The following is a 14,173-nucleotide window of genomic DNA, read 5'->3' on the forward strand; positions in this document are numbered from 1 at the left end:
GAACCTACACACATGCATAAAGTTACTCATTCCCCACTGTGATTCAGTCACTGCATAAGCGCGTGTAAAAAATACACCAATTCAAAGTCAACGTAACCTCAAATTGAGGTTATGCACATGAATTTGAGGTTAACCACCTTAAATTGAGCGTACCTGAAGAACGACTCAACCGATCTTCATAACATTTTCACATACACAACTTCAGAAACACTGCTAACGCCTATCTAAATTTCAGCTAAATTAATTAAGCAGTTTTGGAGATTTTCGGGCCACAAATTTTATACATGAATGGTATTTTCATAATCCTCATACATCAAAACGCAAAGAAAATCCATTTTAAGCCCCCCCCCCTCCGCCACTCAAACAAGCGACGGAATAAAATACTTCAAATTGAGATTATGTTGCCTGTAGTTGACCTTAAATTAAGTGTAAATCTTCACTAACTTTTCGCGTGTAGAATTTCAGATATACTACAACAGTGTATCTAAATTTCAATGAAATTAATCTGATATTTTTTAGAGATTTTCGAGCCACAAATTTTATATTACATTTTAAGTGAATGGTATTTCCGTATTACTCGCGCCTCAAAACGTAAAGAAAATTCAATTTCACCACCAATCCCACCATGCGACCGAAAATAATATCATACGTCTCTTCGAAAAGGCGTTAAAAAAAACATTTTTTAACTGACAAGTGAAACGGTATTTTCAATTTGAACCGTATCTTTTTTTTATTCGTGTTGAAAGGGTTACACTTTCTGAAAACCGATTTCCAAAATTCTTTTTTAATTTATATTAAACCTCCTCTGGTGTTATTCCAGATAAATTATGTGGAAAAATTTTGGAAGTTATTTTTTTATTTTTGTTATCAATACTTAGAACTGTGTAAACACAGAATAACAATAAAATATGTAATAATAACATTTTATTTAACGTATTTCTATGAGAAAATTCTCATAGAATGGTCCAACTGAGACTGTACAAGAGTACACTTCATTTACAATCGTACATATCATCCTCTGAAATATTATCTGAAAGGTAATTACCGGAGACTAAACAGGAAAAAGAAAGGATATTCTGCAGTGGCCTCAACCATTATTAGCAAATTCAGGAATATTTTGCTAGCATGATTTAACGAAGACCATTTACGTAAGATCCCATTACTTCTAAAAAGAAAACATTAATTTCAAACACAACTCATATATCGTATATGCTTCATTATTACACATACCATTTATTCAAATTCGTAATATTATAAACCCTTAGTAATTTTTATAGTAAAAAAAAAATAAAATTACTTTTAGATCAATGACAAGAAATTTGTTTTATAATTACATTTTACTGTTAAGTATGTTATTACTGAAACTGTAAAATTCTATTTTACAATTATGAAAGGTCAAAGCAGAACAGTTTCAATTTAATTATCCGCTTAAATTAATGGTAAAACAACAAAAAATAAAAGAAAAGATAAATTTAATTGGTGTGAAAGGAATTCAACAATATAAGGGGGTAGAGTTTAGAATGGAGGGTGGTAATAATAAACCTTGCGGTTAAGACAGCTGGTTCTTATTCTAACCGGCTTCATCCGAAACTACCTTCTCAACTTAGCATCGTCATTACTACTTCCCCCCTCCACATATACCCCACAACAAACAATGGAAAGGAACCTTACACCTTACTCTTCTTAAGAAATCCAAGTAGAAGTACTTAGCCCTGCTACTTCTTTTCAACTCAGATTTATTCACAACAATTCTCATTTAATTTATGCTTTTAATTAAAACAAATGCAAAGTTATATTCTAAAAGTTCTCAAAATGGTAACGGACTTTAGATTTACTCCGTCACCCACGAATGCAATTTAAAAGAACAATGAATGAATTATTTACGAATAATCCTACTTGAGATTTCAATATCAAAAACTTAAATTCATAAAAAATATATACATTTGTAACTATAAAACATGTTAAACAACGAAAGATGAAGTACATAAATGTTTAATAACTTAAATAAAGATGTTTATAGATGTTATATCGGGCGCTTAAATAAATCTCCCGATGTTCTAATCTAACTTTTATGTTGATGTTTTAGCAAGTTAATATAATAAATATATTTTTATAAATTATATATTTATTTCTATAAATTAGATTTATTTTCTTATTTAATCTACAATTAAAAACATTTTTCAAAAATGATTTTTTTATGGCTGATTATTCTAATAAAAAAATACTTAATATTAATTAAGTCTAAATATTTAGTTATAATAATACCCAGTTTATTTATAAACTCTTACAATAACAAAGGACAAAAAAATTAGCAAAAATATTAACAAATAATTCCGTTGTCTATAATCACCACAAGACGTTGCGATATATTTTAAAGTTTTTAAAAACTTATAAAACTAATTTTAAGTATGATAAGGCGTGTTCAAACACGCCTAAACTGTATTTTGAAATGGTTTAATCGTAATTGTAAAGCTATACATTTTCAAGAAATAACTGGATCTAAATTTATCGTACCAAAAACAGCTGTTTTTAATTTTAATAAATTCATAATATTTTTCTGTTAAGATTTGTTCTGTTTTTTTGAAATAATAAGCAATTTTTAGGTTTTTTTGCCACATAGACTTTATACATCAATTTTCTGAGAATAAATTCTCAACAAGTTTTGATAATAAAATTTACGCATTTATTAGTCATCAAACAAAGTTCTTCAAATGGTAAGATCACGTAACAAATTAAGTATTAAGCAGCATTGGGGAGAAAACAGGTAAATGATAATGTAATTGAATGTAAAAAAGGAACTGGCTTAGTGAATACGATAGAGCGAGAGAGTTTGTGAATGGAAGGAAAGGATTAGAAAGGAAGGGTTCAAATAATGGATGGAATTATGGAAAATTGAAAAGGTTAGCAAAGGATAGAACAGGGTGAAGAGCAGCAGTCGCGTCAGGGTCTGCCCTAATGGCAGAACACTATGAATGAATCGTACTTCATACACAAAAAAATTGATGATACAGTTTTGGGACCTTTTTATTCAATTTTTCAGGTCAAAAAACATAAGAGACTATATCGTGTTTATCCCTTATATAACGCCTTAAAGTAATACTGAATGTTTAACAGACTTTTCGAACAGCTGTCTGTAAAAATAACTTACCTCCATACTATTTTTACTTTTAATGCAAAATTACAACACAAACTTCACAGTATTTTTTCTAAAGTAAAAGGTAAATTATTAGATACCACTCATAAATGAAATGTGTAAATAAATTGCAGTTTAAAAATAAAATAAAATATATGTTAAAAAATTCATATTAAATAGATTATCTTTAATCGTATATCGTACGAAAATACTTCATACGTTAAGGAAAAAAAAAACAAATTATATAGTTGAAACAAGATGAAATAATCGCTAAGGAATTGTTTTTAAGTAGAACAAGATAACAGTTTGTCGATAATAAACAAGGGAATACAAGCACAGAATATCGCAATTAGAGGAAAACGAGTATGTCATCATCATGCAACCACGCGGAGAATGCGTTGTGGAAAAGAGATGAGAAATGAAAAAGCAGAGGGTCAAGTGAATCGATGTGTAGAACTGCGCACGGCTGATTGGTCGCACAACATAGGGGTTGTTATCAGCACCGAAACGAACGTGCCGTGCTCCTCATAAACCGAGAGAATCTTGTTTTATACTCTTACGTTGCGTTTTACACTTCGGCGTCATCAAATCTCTGAGTAGTTTAATTTTAACAACCGTAACGATTCTCCAACAGTTTGAAACAAAATATTAACCTAAATCATTTCATTTGATATTTCTAACTTAATGATTCATAAATCTTAAGATACGTGAATAATCCACCAATAAGGGTAGGAAAATTGATATTTTATTAAATATAATTTAATGTAAACTTTTTTAGCGACCAAAAGAACAATAGTAATAAGGGCTAAAAAGATAAAAACAGGGCTAAGACAGGGAGATGGGCTTTCCCCAGTCTCTTCAACTGCGTATTGGAAAAAATCATGAGGGAATGGAAAAAGCAGAACAAAGAACTCAAAATTGGGAAACAAAATTGAATTCTCTTGCGTTCGCGGATAATATTGTGTTGCTGTCAGAAAGTTAGGAGGAAACTAAAAAACATAGAAACCCTCCAAAACAAAGCAGGGAGAGTCGGATTTCAAATCTCCAATGAAAAGATTGAATAATGCCCCCATCACCACGAATAAACCGAATCATCACAGCACCCTCAACAACCAAAAAGTTAATAAAATCTACAGACAAATTTAAATACCTCGGAAAAATAATATCAAGAAACATAAATGAAAAACCAACAATCCAAAATAGAATCAATAAACTCCTGACCTGTACAGAAACTAACATGACCCTCATACAAAAAGAAGTCCTTTAATGAAGACAAAAATTAGACGCTACAACACAGTAACACCACCAAAAGTAACCAGAACAGAAGAACTTCAGAAAGTGGAAAGAAGAATTTTAAGAATTAAAAAAAAAAACAAAACATAATAGATGGAAAATATAGACTTTTTCCTAATGAAATCGTATGTCAGGAGAACATCTTACTGAACATCATGAGGAAAAGAAAAGTAGCCTTTTATAGTTCTCCAGCAAGGATAACTAAGAAACTACTAACATACAGTCAAAAAAGTAAAGTTAATAACAGGCTAAAAGAGATAGAAGACGACCTTGAAGAACTTAAAATTACTAAAGAATAAATTTTTAACAGGGAATAAAACAATAGCAAAGAAAAAAATCCCAGAAATGACCATACAAATAAAAAATAAAATAAACTTCAACTTATAGTTTTTACTCCATTAATGAATAAAATATTGTATTATTTTTAAAATAAAATAAGTCTGAAAATTTTTTGGTTTAAGTTTACTTACGTTAACAATAAGAATGTGTTTTCTGTTAGTTAAGGTTTTTGTTTTAAAACGAATATAAATACCATATCCCTTATTGTTAATGCTGGATGAATACGGAAGAAACTGGCAGTAAGCGTAACAGTGACTAAAACAGTAGCTTTTATTTCTCGTTTATCAGTTGAAACAAGAAGTGAATCTAAATTTATCGAAATAAAAATAGCTGTTTTTAATTTTAACAAATTATTTTTTTAATAAACTAACTTAACAAACATTTTTCTGTATTCTTTTTAGTAACCTTTTTTGTTCTTCACAAACTTAATTACAACACTTTTCTGAGAACTGAATTGTCTACAAATTCTGATATAAAAATTTACGCATTTATTAGCAGTTTAACAAAGTTATTATACTTTAACACCCCCACACAAAAAAAAACCGTTTTTCGTCACCAAACCTTTCTTATTTACGTTGAATATCATGAAAGCAAGAGCGATACAGTCCTGTTTTATTTACCGGGGAACCTCCAATCCAAGTGAAATATTTCGCTAGCCGTATATCAATAGCAAAGCGTTTTCGGACATATATTTTTATGAACTTTTTTCCTTATTTCAAGATCTAAAATCAGTTCCTAAATTATTTCACTTTCTTCCTGAATCACTCTGTATAATTAATTTTATGCATATTTTTTCTTTTATAATAAGAAATCAAGGTTTTTTTTTAAAAATTGTTGTAAATTCAAAATTTAAAGAAATTAATTTTTTACTTAATAAAACTGATTTTTTTTAGTTATGTATTTCTAACGATAATACGACTCTGGTGTAAAAATGTGTACTTTAATATCAAATAAGTAAAAATGATTTTCTGTTCAAAAAGAAAAAAATTTACATATTTAATTACAAAGTAAAAATTATTTGAATGAAAAACCATAACCTCTACATTTCCGAGTATAAAACAGAGTAGATTTATTTGTTTTTATTTTTTCTGAATAAAATCATAAAATAATTAAATATTCTTTTCTAATTTATTACTCGTTAGTAACAAAACAGACATTATCCATCCTTGCTGAGTGTATATGAAAAATACCGCTATAAAAAAAGATTATCAATAAAAATAAGCACGGAATGTTACAAAAATAAACCTTTTTTTACTGTTACTTCAATCATGGAATTCGAAATCTATTTTGTCTGAAGCATCCTTAACAATTACAGCGTGATATAATTCAAGTGGATTAAAGCGGATAAAATTAATTGGAACTTACATCGTGTACAGTAAGCAACATTTTTAAAATCAGAAAAACATGATATAATTATTATTTTGTTTTACAATCCAAAGAATTTAAGCTGTATTATAACAGTTAAAAATGAATTACGGAATCTGAATTGAATTAAAGCTCAATTAAACTTCTCAATTAAAGTTCAAGCTCTTCAGGATTAATATTATTTAGGTTCTGAAAAATATAGTTAATTATACTATATAATCTTTTTAAACAATGAAATAACCCTAAATAATACGATTAACCCTATATAATACGATTAATAGAGAGATAGGTTGCGGGCGCAGCTTACAGTACCCGCCATAGGATTTCAGTTCATACAAACATAAGGCTCTCACACGCAGACTGTTTAAAACAGTTAGAAATGTTTTGCTCACTGTTTAATTTCTGTAAGTCACAGCGTACACGTACACTGCACAGCAAAGCACGGCAACGTTTTCGCGGTAAGTTATACACGGTCACACGGAGAAGGAGGATTGGGTAGTACTGGTGGTGACAAGGCAAGTGGGTACTACTGACAGTCGGTGGCGGAAACCGCCAATAATTCCAACTAATCTACATTAAATTAGTAAATTTCTTGATAAATAAAACTGTACTATAATTATCAGCTGGTTTTCAAAGTCGAAGGTTCTGATGTTCAAATCCTAGAGTAAAGGTAAGTTACTTTTATTCGGATTTGAGTACTGGTCAACGGATATCGTTGTACTTTTGTAGTTGGGGTTCGCTTAACCACACATCTAAGAAATGGTTGGCTGGAGTCTGTATACGATTACATGTCACAAGTATCATACTCATCTCACTGAACAGTAGGTTGTTTATTATTCAAAATTTGAACAGACTGCACCGTAAGTTCTTTCTAGGAATAGAAAATAAAAAAAAGATGAAAATCTGATTTTATAAACCTCATCCCTGGTAATATCTAGTAGAGGTGGTTCATTAATTCAAAGAGTCACATAATTTGTTAAAAATATTTCTATGAAATGCCATTATGTATAGTATATTTAAAAATATATAAATTACTTTTAATTTAAACCACCAAGACTTAGTTTATACCAAATGTTGAAATTTTTTGTTGATTTTTTCCATTATTTGGAAAAATAGGAGTAGAAAAAGTGTTTATTATCTTCTTACTCGATGTATTGGGGCATTTTGAAGATAAAAAACAAAACAATAAATCTACTGGCAAATTTTCTCCCAACATTACCATGCCAATTTCCATGGCGGATTGGTAGCGTATGCTCTGCCTTCATTCGGAAGGTTCTGTGTTCGAATCCCGGTGGTCATGCTTAGCATTTTTCGTGACACAAAAAAATCATCTTTCATTAATGATTGTAACCGGACTGTTAACTTGTAAAAAGTAAATGTTTAAAGAAGAATTTTTAATTATTATATAAAATCCAAAATATTACCAATTTAAAAAAAATTAAAGTCAATTACCTTGTAGATTAATGCATACTATAATATATTTTATTTAGAAAATGTACATAAAAAAAAGTGTAATGAAAGAAGTGTGGTTTTTTACTAACCGTACTTTTGTACAGCTCATAAAACCACAGCTTTTCTACCTCAAGTGGTAGAAAACTGAGCTGAATCATTTTCCCCCACAATCTTTTTTTTATTTCAAGAAAAAAGTTCCCTTCGGAGATTGTATTCCAAGATTGGCGTATGCTTTATCAGATACAAATTAATCTTTACATATTGAATTTAATTTTTCAACATTAACTTATAAAGTGAAAAGATACTACAATAATTGAATAAAAAAAATGTCATTACTACAATGGAAATATGGTTATAAGGGGGTGATGTGGTTATATGGTTATAGGAAATATGGTTATAAGGGGGGGGGGGGTGTAATTACCAATAAATAAAGCTCCATAATTTTTATGATCTGAATTTTCAAAGAAAAAGCCGACAATACAGTTTTAGGTCTTTCCCGTTTCGCGGCTTTTCTCTGATGCACGTCTTACACGCATCACATAATTTAAAATATTTATCATTTTATTTAAATATAATATTTTTTGTTTAATTCAATGATTCTAACTAAAGCGCGCGCGCATACCGTATTTCATTCGCGCGAATGTGGCAGTACTGGCCGCCACTTTTTTACACTTTAATATTTATTTATTTAATTCTACTACTCAACTGTTAAGTACAACATAGCGGACGACTCAGCAGCTGTACGTCAGTGCTACGCTAGTGCCCTTGCAGTGAAAGGGTACTATTGACGCCACCCCTCAAAACAATTTTGGGGGGTGCGATTTTGAATAATTTTTTTTTGAAAATACTGTTTTTTAGTTGTTAAAATGTAAGAAAAATAAGACCTTAATCAGGCGAAATCTCGAGATCACCTTGATGTACAACCTCACTCCATGATCTTTTAAGTTGAAAATTTAATGGCCTATATATAGAAGTAATCTGACCAAGTTTGGTCCGGTAGTTCTAGGATATAAGGTGATTTAGAGGGCGACACTGAACATACACGTACATACGAACATCCGGTAAATTTCCATCCGGTTTTTGGGTTTCTTAGGTGTCAAAACGACAGTTTTGAGAAACTATCAAACTATCACTGTCAAACTATCCAGTGAAAACTGCATATGCTCAAATTGGACCGATTCCAATATTTTCTCTTCTAAAGCTATAGCTCTGCTACAGCGCTAGACGGGAAAGTAACAAAACAAAAATTGTTATATTTCAACTTGAAATCTCTGTCCTAAAATAACTGAAGATCAAATATTTTTTATGCAAAATAACCAAATATAATTTCCCTAGTATCTATCTTTAATCAAATTAAATTAATGAATTATAAAATTAAAAAGAATGTATATTTTTAAACTTTGATCGGCTCCCCTACCCATAAGTTACTTTACTTCAAACATAAAAAACGTGTTTTTTGTTACCGAATATTTCTGATTTACGTTGGATATTATGAAAAATACGGGTGCTACAGTTCTGGAACCTGTTTTATCCGATATTTCAGGTCAAAACACATTACAGACCGTAAAGTTTACAGCTTATAAATCACGTTAAAAATTTAGTATGGCCTCATTTCACTGGGAGTACATAAAATCCGGCTGAAATTTTCGCCAGCCCTAACTCGATAACAAAATTGTTTTCGAACATATATTTTAATGAATTCTTCTTTCTTATTCCAAACTCTAGAAACGCTTACCAAATTATTTTCCTTTACTCCTAAATCACTTTGTATGTATAATAAAAATACGTTGGATAATAGTAGCATGTTAACCGATACAAATTCTTTTACGTTATTATGGAATGTTAAACGATAGACACGGGATTGAAATGTGTTACTAAGCATGGAGATTGCGTATATACAAAGTATTGTAAATATGAAAGAAAAAAGTTCGAGTTAGTTACTATATATGGTAACTGATATATTATACGCAGTTGCATACTAGTTTGTTAATCCAGTTTAGTAAATCTGATACAATTTAAACAAATTAAAAGAAACATACGTAGTCGCATTATATATATATATATATATATATATATATATATATATATATATATATATATATAATCTTACCATTTTATAATTTTTCTCTACGCAATGAAACAAAAATAATCTCACAAATATTTTTATTATTATAATTAAATATAAAATTTATCTTTAAAATAAATATATATGGATGTATTACAAGGTAATGTTTTTACTTACTTGAGATTCAAATACGGTTTAGTTTTATGTATTTGAACTTCACATATTGGACAATAACTTTTTCTTTCAAGGTATAATATAATACAACTCCGGCAAACTGAAACAGATAATAAAAATTAAAACATAAATATATTAAATAATATTGAATCATAAAAATAGACTGTTCTATACTATACACATACTTCACAAAATGATTAAAATGGAGTAAAATATTTTAATTTTGTAAAGATTGTTTAAAAATTAAAAAACATATATTTATATATTTTAACCAATATAAATTTATTACAAAAAAAATAATAATTTAAGCGAAAATTACTATTATGTAATATGCATGTAAATCAATTCATTAATTATAATTTTATAAAAAATTACATAATGATATACAAAGTTTAACCTATACAGTTATAAATTTCATTAAAGAAAAAAGAAAAGAAGACTTAAGGTAGATTATTAAACAACTACTTTTCGGCAATTATTATTAGATTATAATTATTATTAATTATATTTTTAAAAGTCAACATTTATTTTATGAATTACAGTAAAGACGTGGTTTATAATAATTAGCGAATCTGGTTTTTCCATCTCAAGTCGTTATCTGAAGACTATCAATTATAAATGATGTTACACACGAAAATTAAAAAAATAAAATTTTAATTAAAAAAAAATTATTGCAAATAAAACTGTAAATCAAATTTAACAGTTTAATAAAGTTCATTGCTCCGTATGGCAACTTAAGTTTTAATTTCACAATTTTAAAAATATAAATTTATTAAGGTAACTTACAGATTCTGATGATGTCTTATTTCATAGAAAAACACATCAAACACCCAACATTTACTTTGGTTTGATATGGCTTCCATTTGTAATGCGACATACATCCCACCTGAAATCGATTTCATTCCAGACTGTAGCCAAACAAGTCGGGCGTTACCTCTGGAGTTACGGCGTTAATTAGAAGTCTAGCTCAACAACATCAGCAGACAAAGATGTTACATAAACCCGATTTTCAATGAAACCCCACAAAGGAAATCTAGCGGTGTAAAATGTGGGGAGCGAGGTGGCCATGTAATTGGATCTTCATGACCAACCCACCGGTCTGGGGATCTAGGACTTCTAGGTGGTAGCGAGGTGGTGCAAGACAGAAATGGCGACTACCTTGGTCATCATCGTCTAACTGACAAATTAGAAAATCTTGAAGCACGTCCAGGTAAACTATACTATTTACGGTTGCTTCCTGAAAGAAGGGCCTTTCTGTCTGGAAGAAAGATCTGTTTCAACGAAGGTATTATACCAAGAATAAATCATATGGATACTTGGAGGCTCCCTAAGGTACTCTCTACGAAAATAAGGTTGAACTGCAGTTGCTAACTGCAAATCGTTGAAACCAAAATACGCAGCGGAACCTCAACCGGATCTGTAAGTTCTCAATAAATTTTTATATGCTTTTAAATCTGTGAAATTATTTTTTAATCATTCGGTACTGTATTTAATATAATTTCTACTAACAATAAGAACAATCTGACTTATAAAATAAAATAGAAAATATTTTTTTATATGAAGACATAAGAATCTAAAAAAGTTCCAGATTGAGCAGATCACTAATAAGAATGCAAAGCTATAGCGAGGGTCACTGCTTTATTCTGAGAGAAAGATTCACAATATGGTATTATAAATGGGTGTTAAAAAGGTATGACAATGGGTTAACAACTTTTCGAAAAGTAAACAATAGAAAAATTTTATTTTACCAAATGGCTTAAAACCATCAGTTTTTCCGATTGAGTACACTACAGGAGATCCACTCGCTACAGGCAACTTCTAAAACTAGCAATGTAAAATATTAAATGGCCAACAGTTTGATTAAATTTGTAGCCTGCAGTATTTAACAAATCTTTTTTTCCATGTTCTTTAAAACGATGTTACAGTCCCCTTTTTCTACTGCCATTTTTTGAACGGTCACTCTTGGGACCTTAGGGATGTGGTGGTTTTATTCCGAATAATCGGTTTTTTCCGAAGCGGGAGTATAAATTAAATCGAATTTTTATATGTTCAACTGAAAATGTTGAAAAGTTAATATTTAAGACCATACTACAGTACATTAAGAAGTATATAAAACATAAAAAATTGGAAAAAATATATAATTAACATTTTCTTTTATAGATACAATATTTTGTTGATGAATTTTTAAATAATATTAATTTTTAAAAAAAACTTGATTTATTTGCATCCCTTATAACGTACTCATTTATGTGCTTAAAATAATTTTCAATAGCTCCTTCTTATTAACAATTATTTTGTATTAATCTTTTATAATCTATCTTAACACAATTTCGTATATTTATATTTTATATTTTCACATCTATTTTTATCTTATAATTTATTATTTTATATTTATGATTTATTTTACAAAAAAAAAAAAAAAAAAATCTATCGTTGCAACTTAAACAGAAGCTGAAGGAACTGATATCTAATATTACAGCTATAGATTGATCATATTAAATATTACATCTACATATCTTTATCTGTAATTTAAATAACCTGTAGCGAGTTGTAAGTAAACAGTATTCCCTACAAATCATTTTGTATAATTTTTAGGACCATAGTTGACGAAAATACTTACAAGTTAATAATTTAGTTGTCAGTTGATTTATGATAGATTTAGAATTTTAGTCCATAATCAGAACAAAGAATGAGCAACACAAAAATGTTACCGGTTGAAATATATTCAACTATTAACATTTTTGTTAAAAACTTGTCAAAAATACATTAAAAAAAGTCTGTTATACGTTACAGATGATTACAATACTTACCTGAATTATTAAATAATAAGTCATTAAATAAATTCTTTTGAAATTCACCCTCCAATCAGCTGAGCGATCACCACTAATTTAAACCCAGTCTTCCTTCATATAATTCAGCAGATGAGCTTATGTTTTACTGAATAAAAAGGTCATTGAACATATTGAGGAAAGCGGCTGGAGGGATTCCCGTATAGTAAATTCATGAATATGTGGAATTTTAGAAAAAGAGAAAAAATGAATAATTCATAGTATACAGTACACCATATCTGCACAATTATTTTTCTTACGATTTGTAACGTCACATGCATTCAGTTCACAGTTATATAGTTGTATAATTGGCCAATTAACTGTAAGAAATGGCGTCTTATCTGATAACGCAAGTAACGTTAGGAAGATATAAAGAAAAAGCTTACGACGTTTTCTGATAAAACTGGAATTCTCCTTATATTTTCATAGCGTGAGGTTTAATTTTTGTTAATATTATAGATATTTATATTCATCTTATGTAATAAAAATCAGGAAAACTTTAAAAACAATAAATCACCTTCTTGTCAATTGACAAATATATTATTTGCATCGTTATTATATTTTAACCATCCAAAAAGATGAAGTGTAATATTTTAAAATGAATAAATATATGTACTGAAATGAATAATTCTCCGTAGGAGAAATTATTTACCAACTGGAATAAAGTAAGTTTCTTGAAAACTTGACAAGAACAGATCAGACCTACCAATTTGACTTTAAGAAAGGATAGGGAATAAAGTTGCGATTTATAGTAGGAAGAAGCTGTCATATTTATGAAAACTCACTTTTTTTTATTACTTTTATAATCACAGAACAGATTCGGATACCAATAAATTGTGTTTTTATTATTTTTTTAAATTAAAATTCTCTTATAAACGAAATTTTATTTTATCTAATATGATCAAAGATTTTATAAAAATACGGCTAAGTAAAAAGAATTTTCGACAAAATATTACTTGAATTTAACTTACACATTCAAATTAAAGTCATCCCGAAAAATGCACAATTAATCACAAGGAAAAGAAAAGCATTCATATCACATTTGTTACGAAAAATGGAGAGGAGTAAAGTGATTTTTTCAAAACGTATTCTTCATTAAGCTTAATCTAATGCTGCATTTTTAACAACATTATAGCTTCTAAAATTTCAAGTCTATAGAATACTCACATAATATTAATTCAGCAGTATAAGTAAAACTATAACTCTGTTCATCATTAGAACTGATCGCATAGTAAACATTATTATCCTAAGAAAAAGCAACTATGATAAGATTTTTGTACCTCAGTTACTTTGGATGTGTTACAAAAGGTTGAAATAATTAGCGCGAAGTTCCCTTTAATTGGGAAAAAATTAATTTTCCCGTTCTAATGAGAGAATATGAGTTATAAATCATACTTGTATGTACTGCCTGAACGTAGCAGAAATCAACACAATATAGAGTAAAAATTTTACTAAATATAAAAACGAATAATTGAAATTGTACAATGTATTCAAAAATTATGAAATTAATTGTCAAGGGTAGAA

Source organism: Lycorma delicatula, chromosome 1 (genome assembly GCF_047948215.1).
Source record: "Lycorma delicatula isolate Av1 chromosome 1, ASM4794821v1, whole genome shotgun sequence".
NCBI classification, from domain to species: Eukaryota; Metazoa; Arthropoda; class Insecta; order Hemiptera; family Fulgoridae; genus Lycorma; species Lycorma delicatula.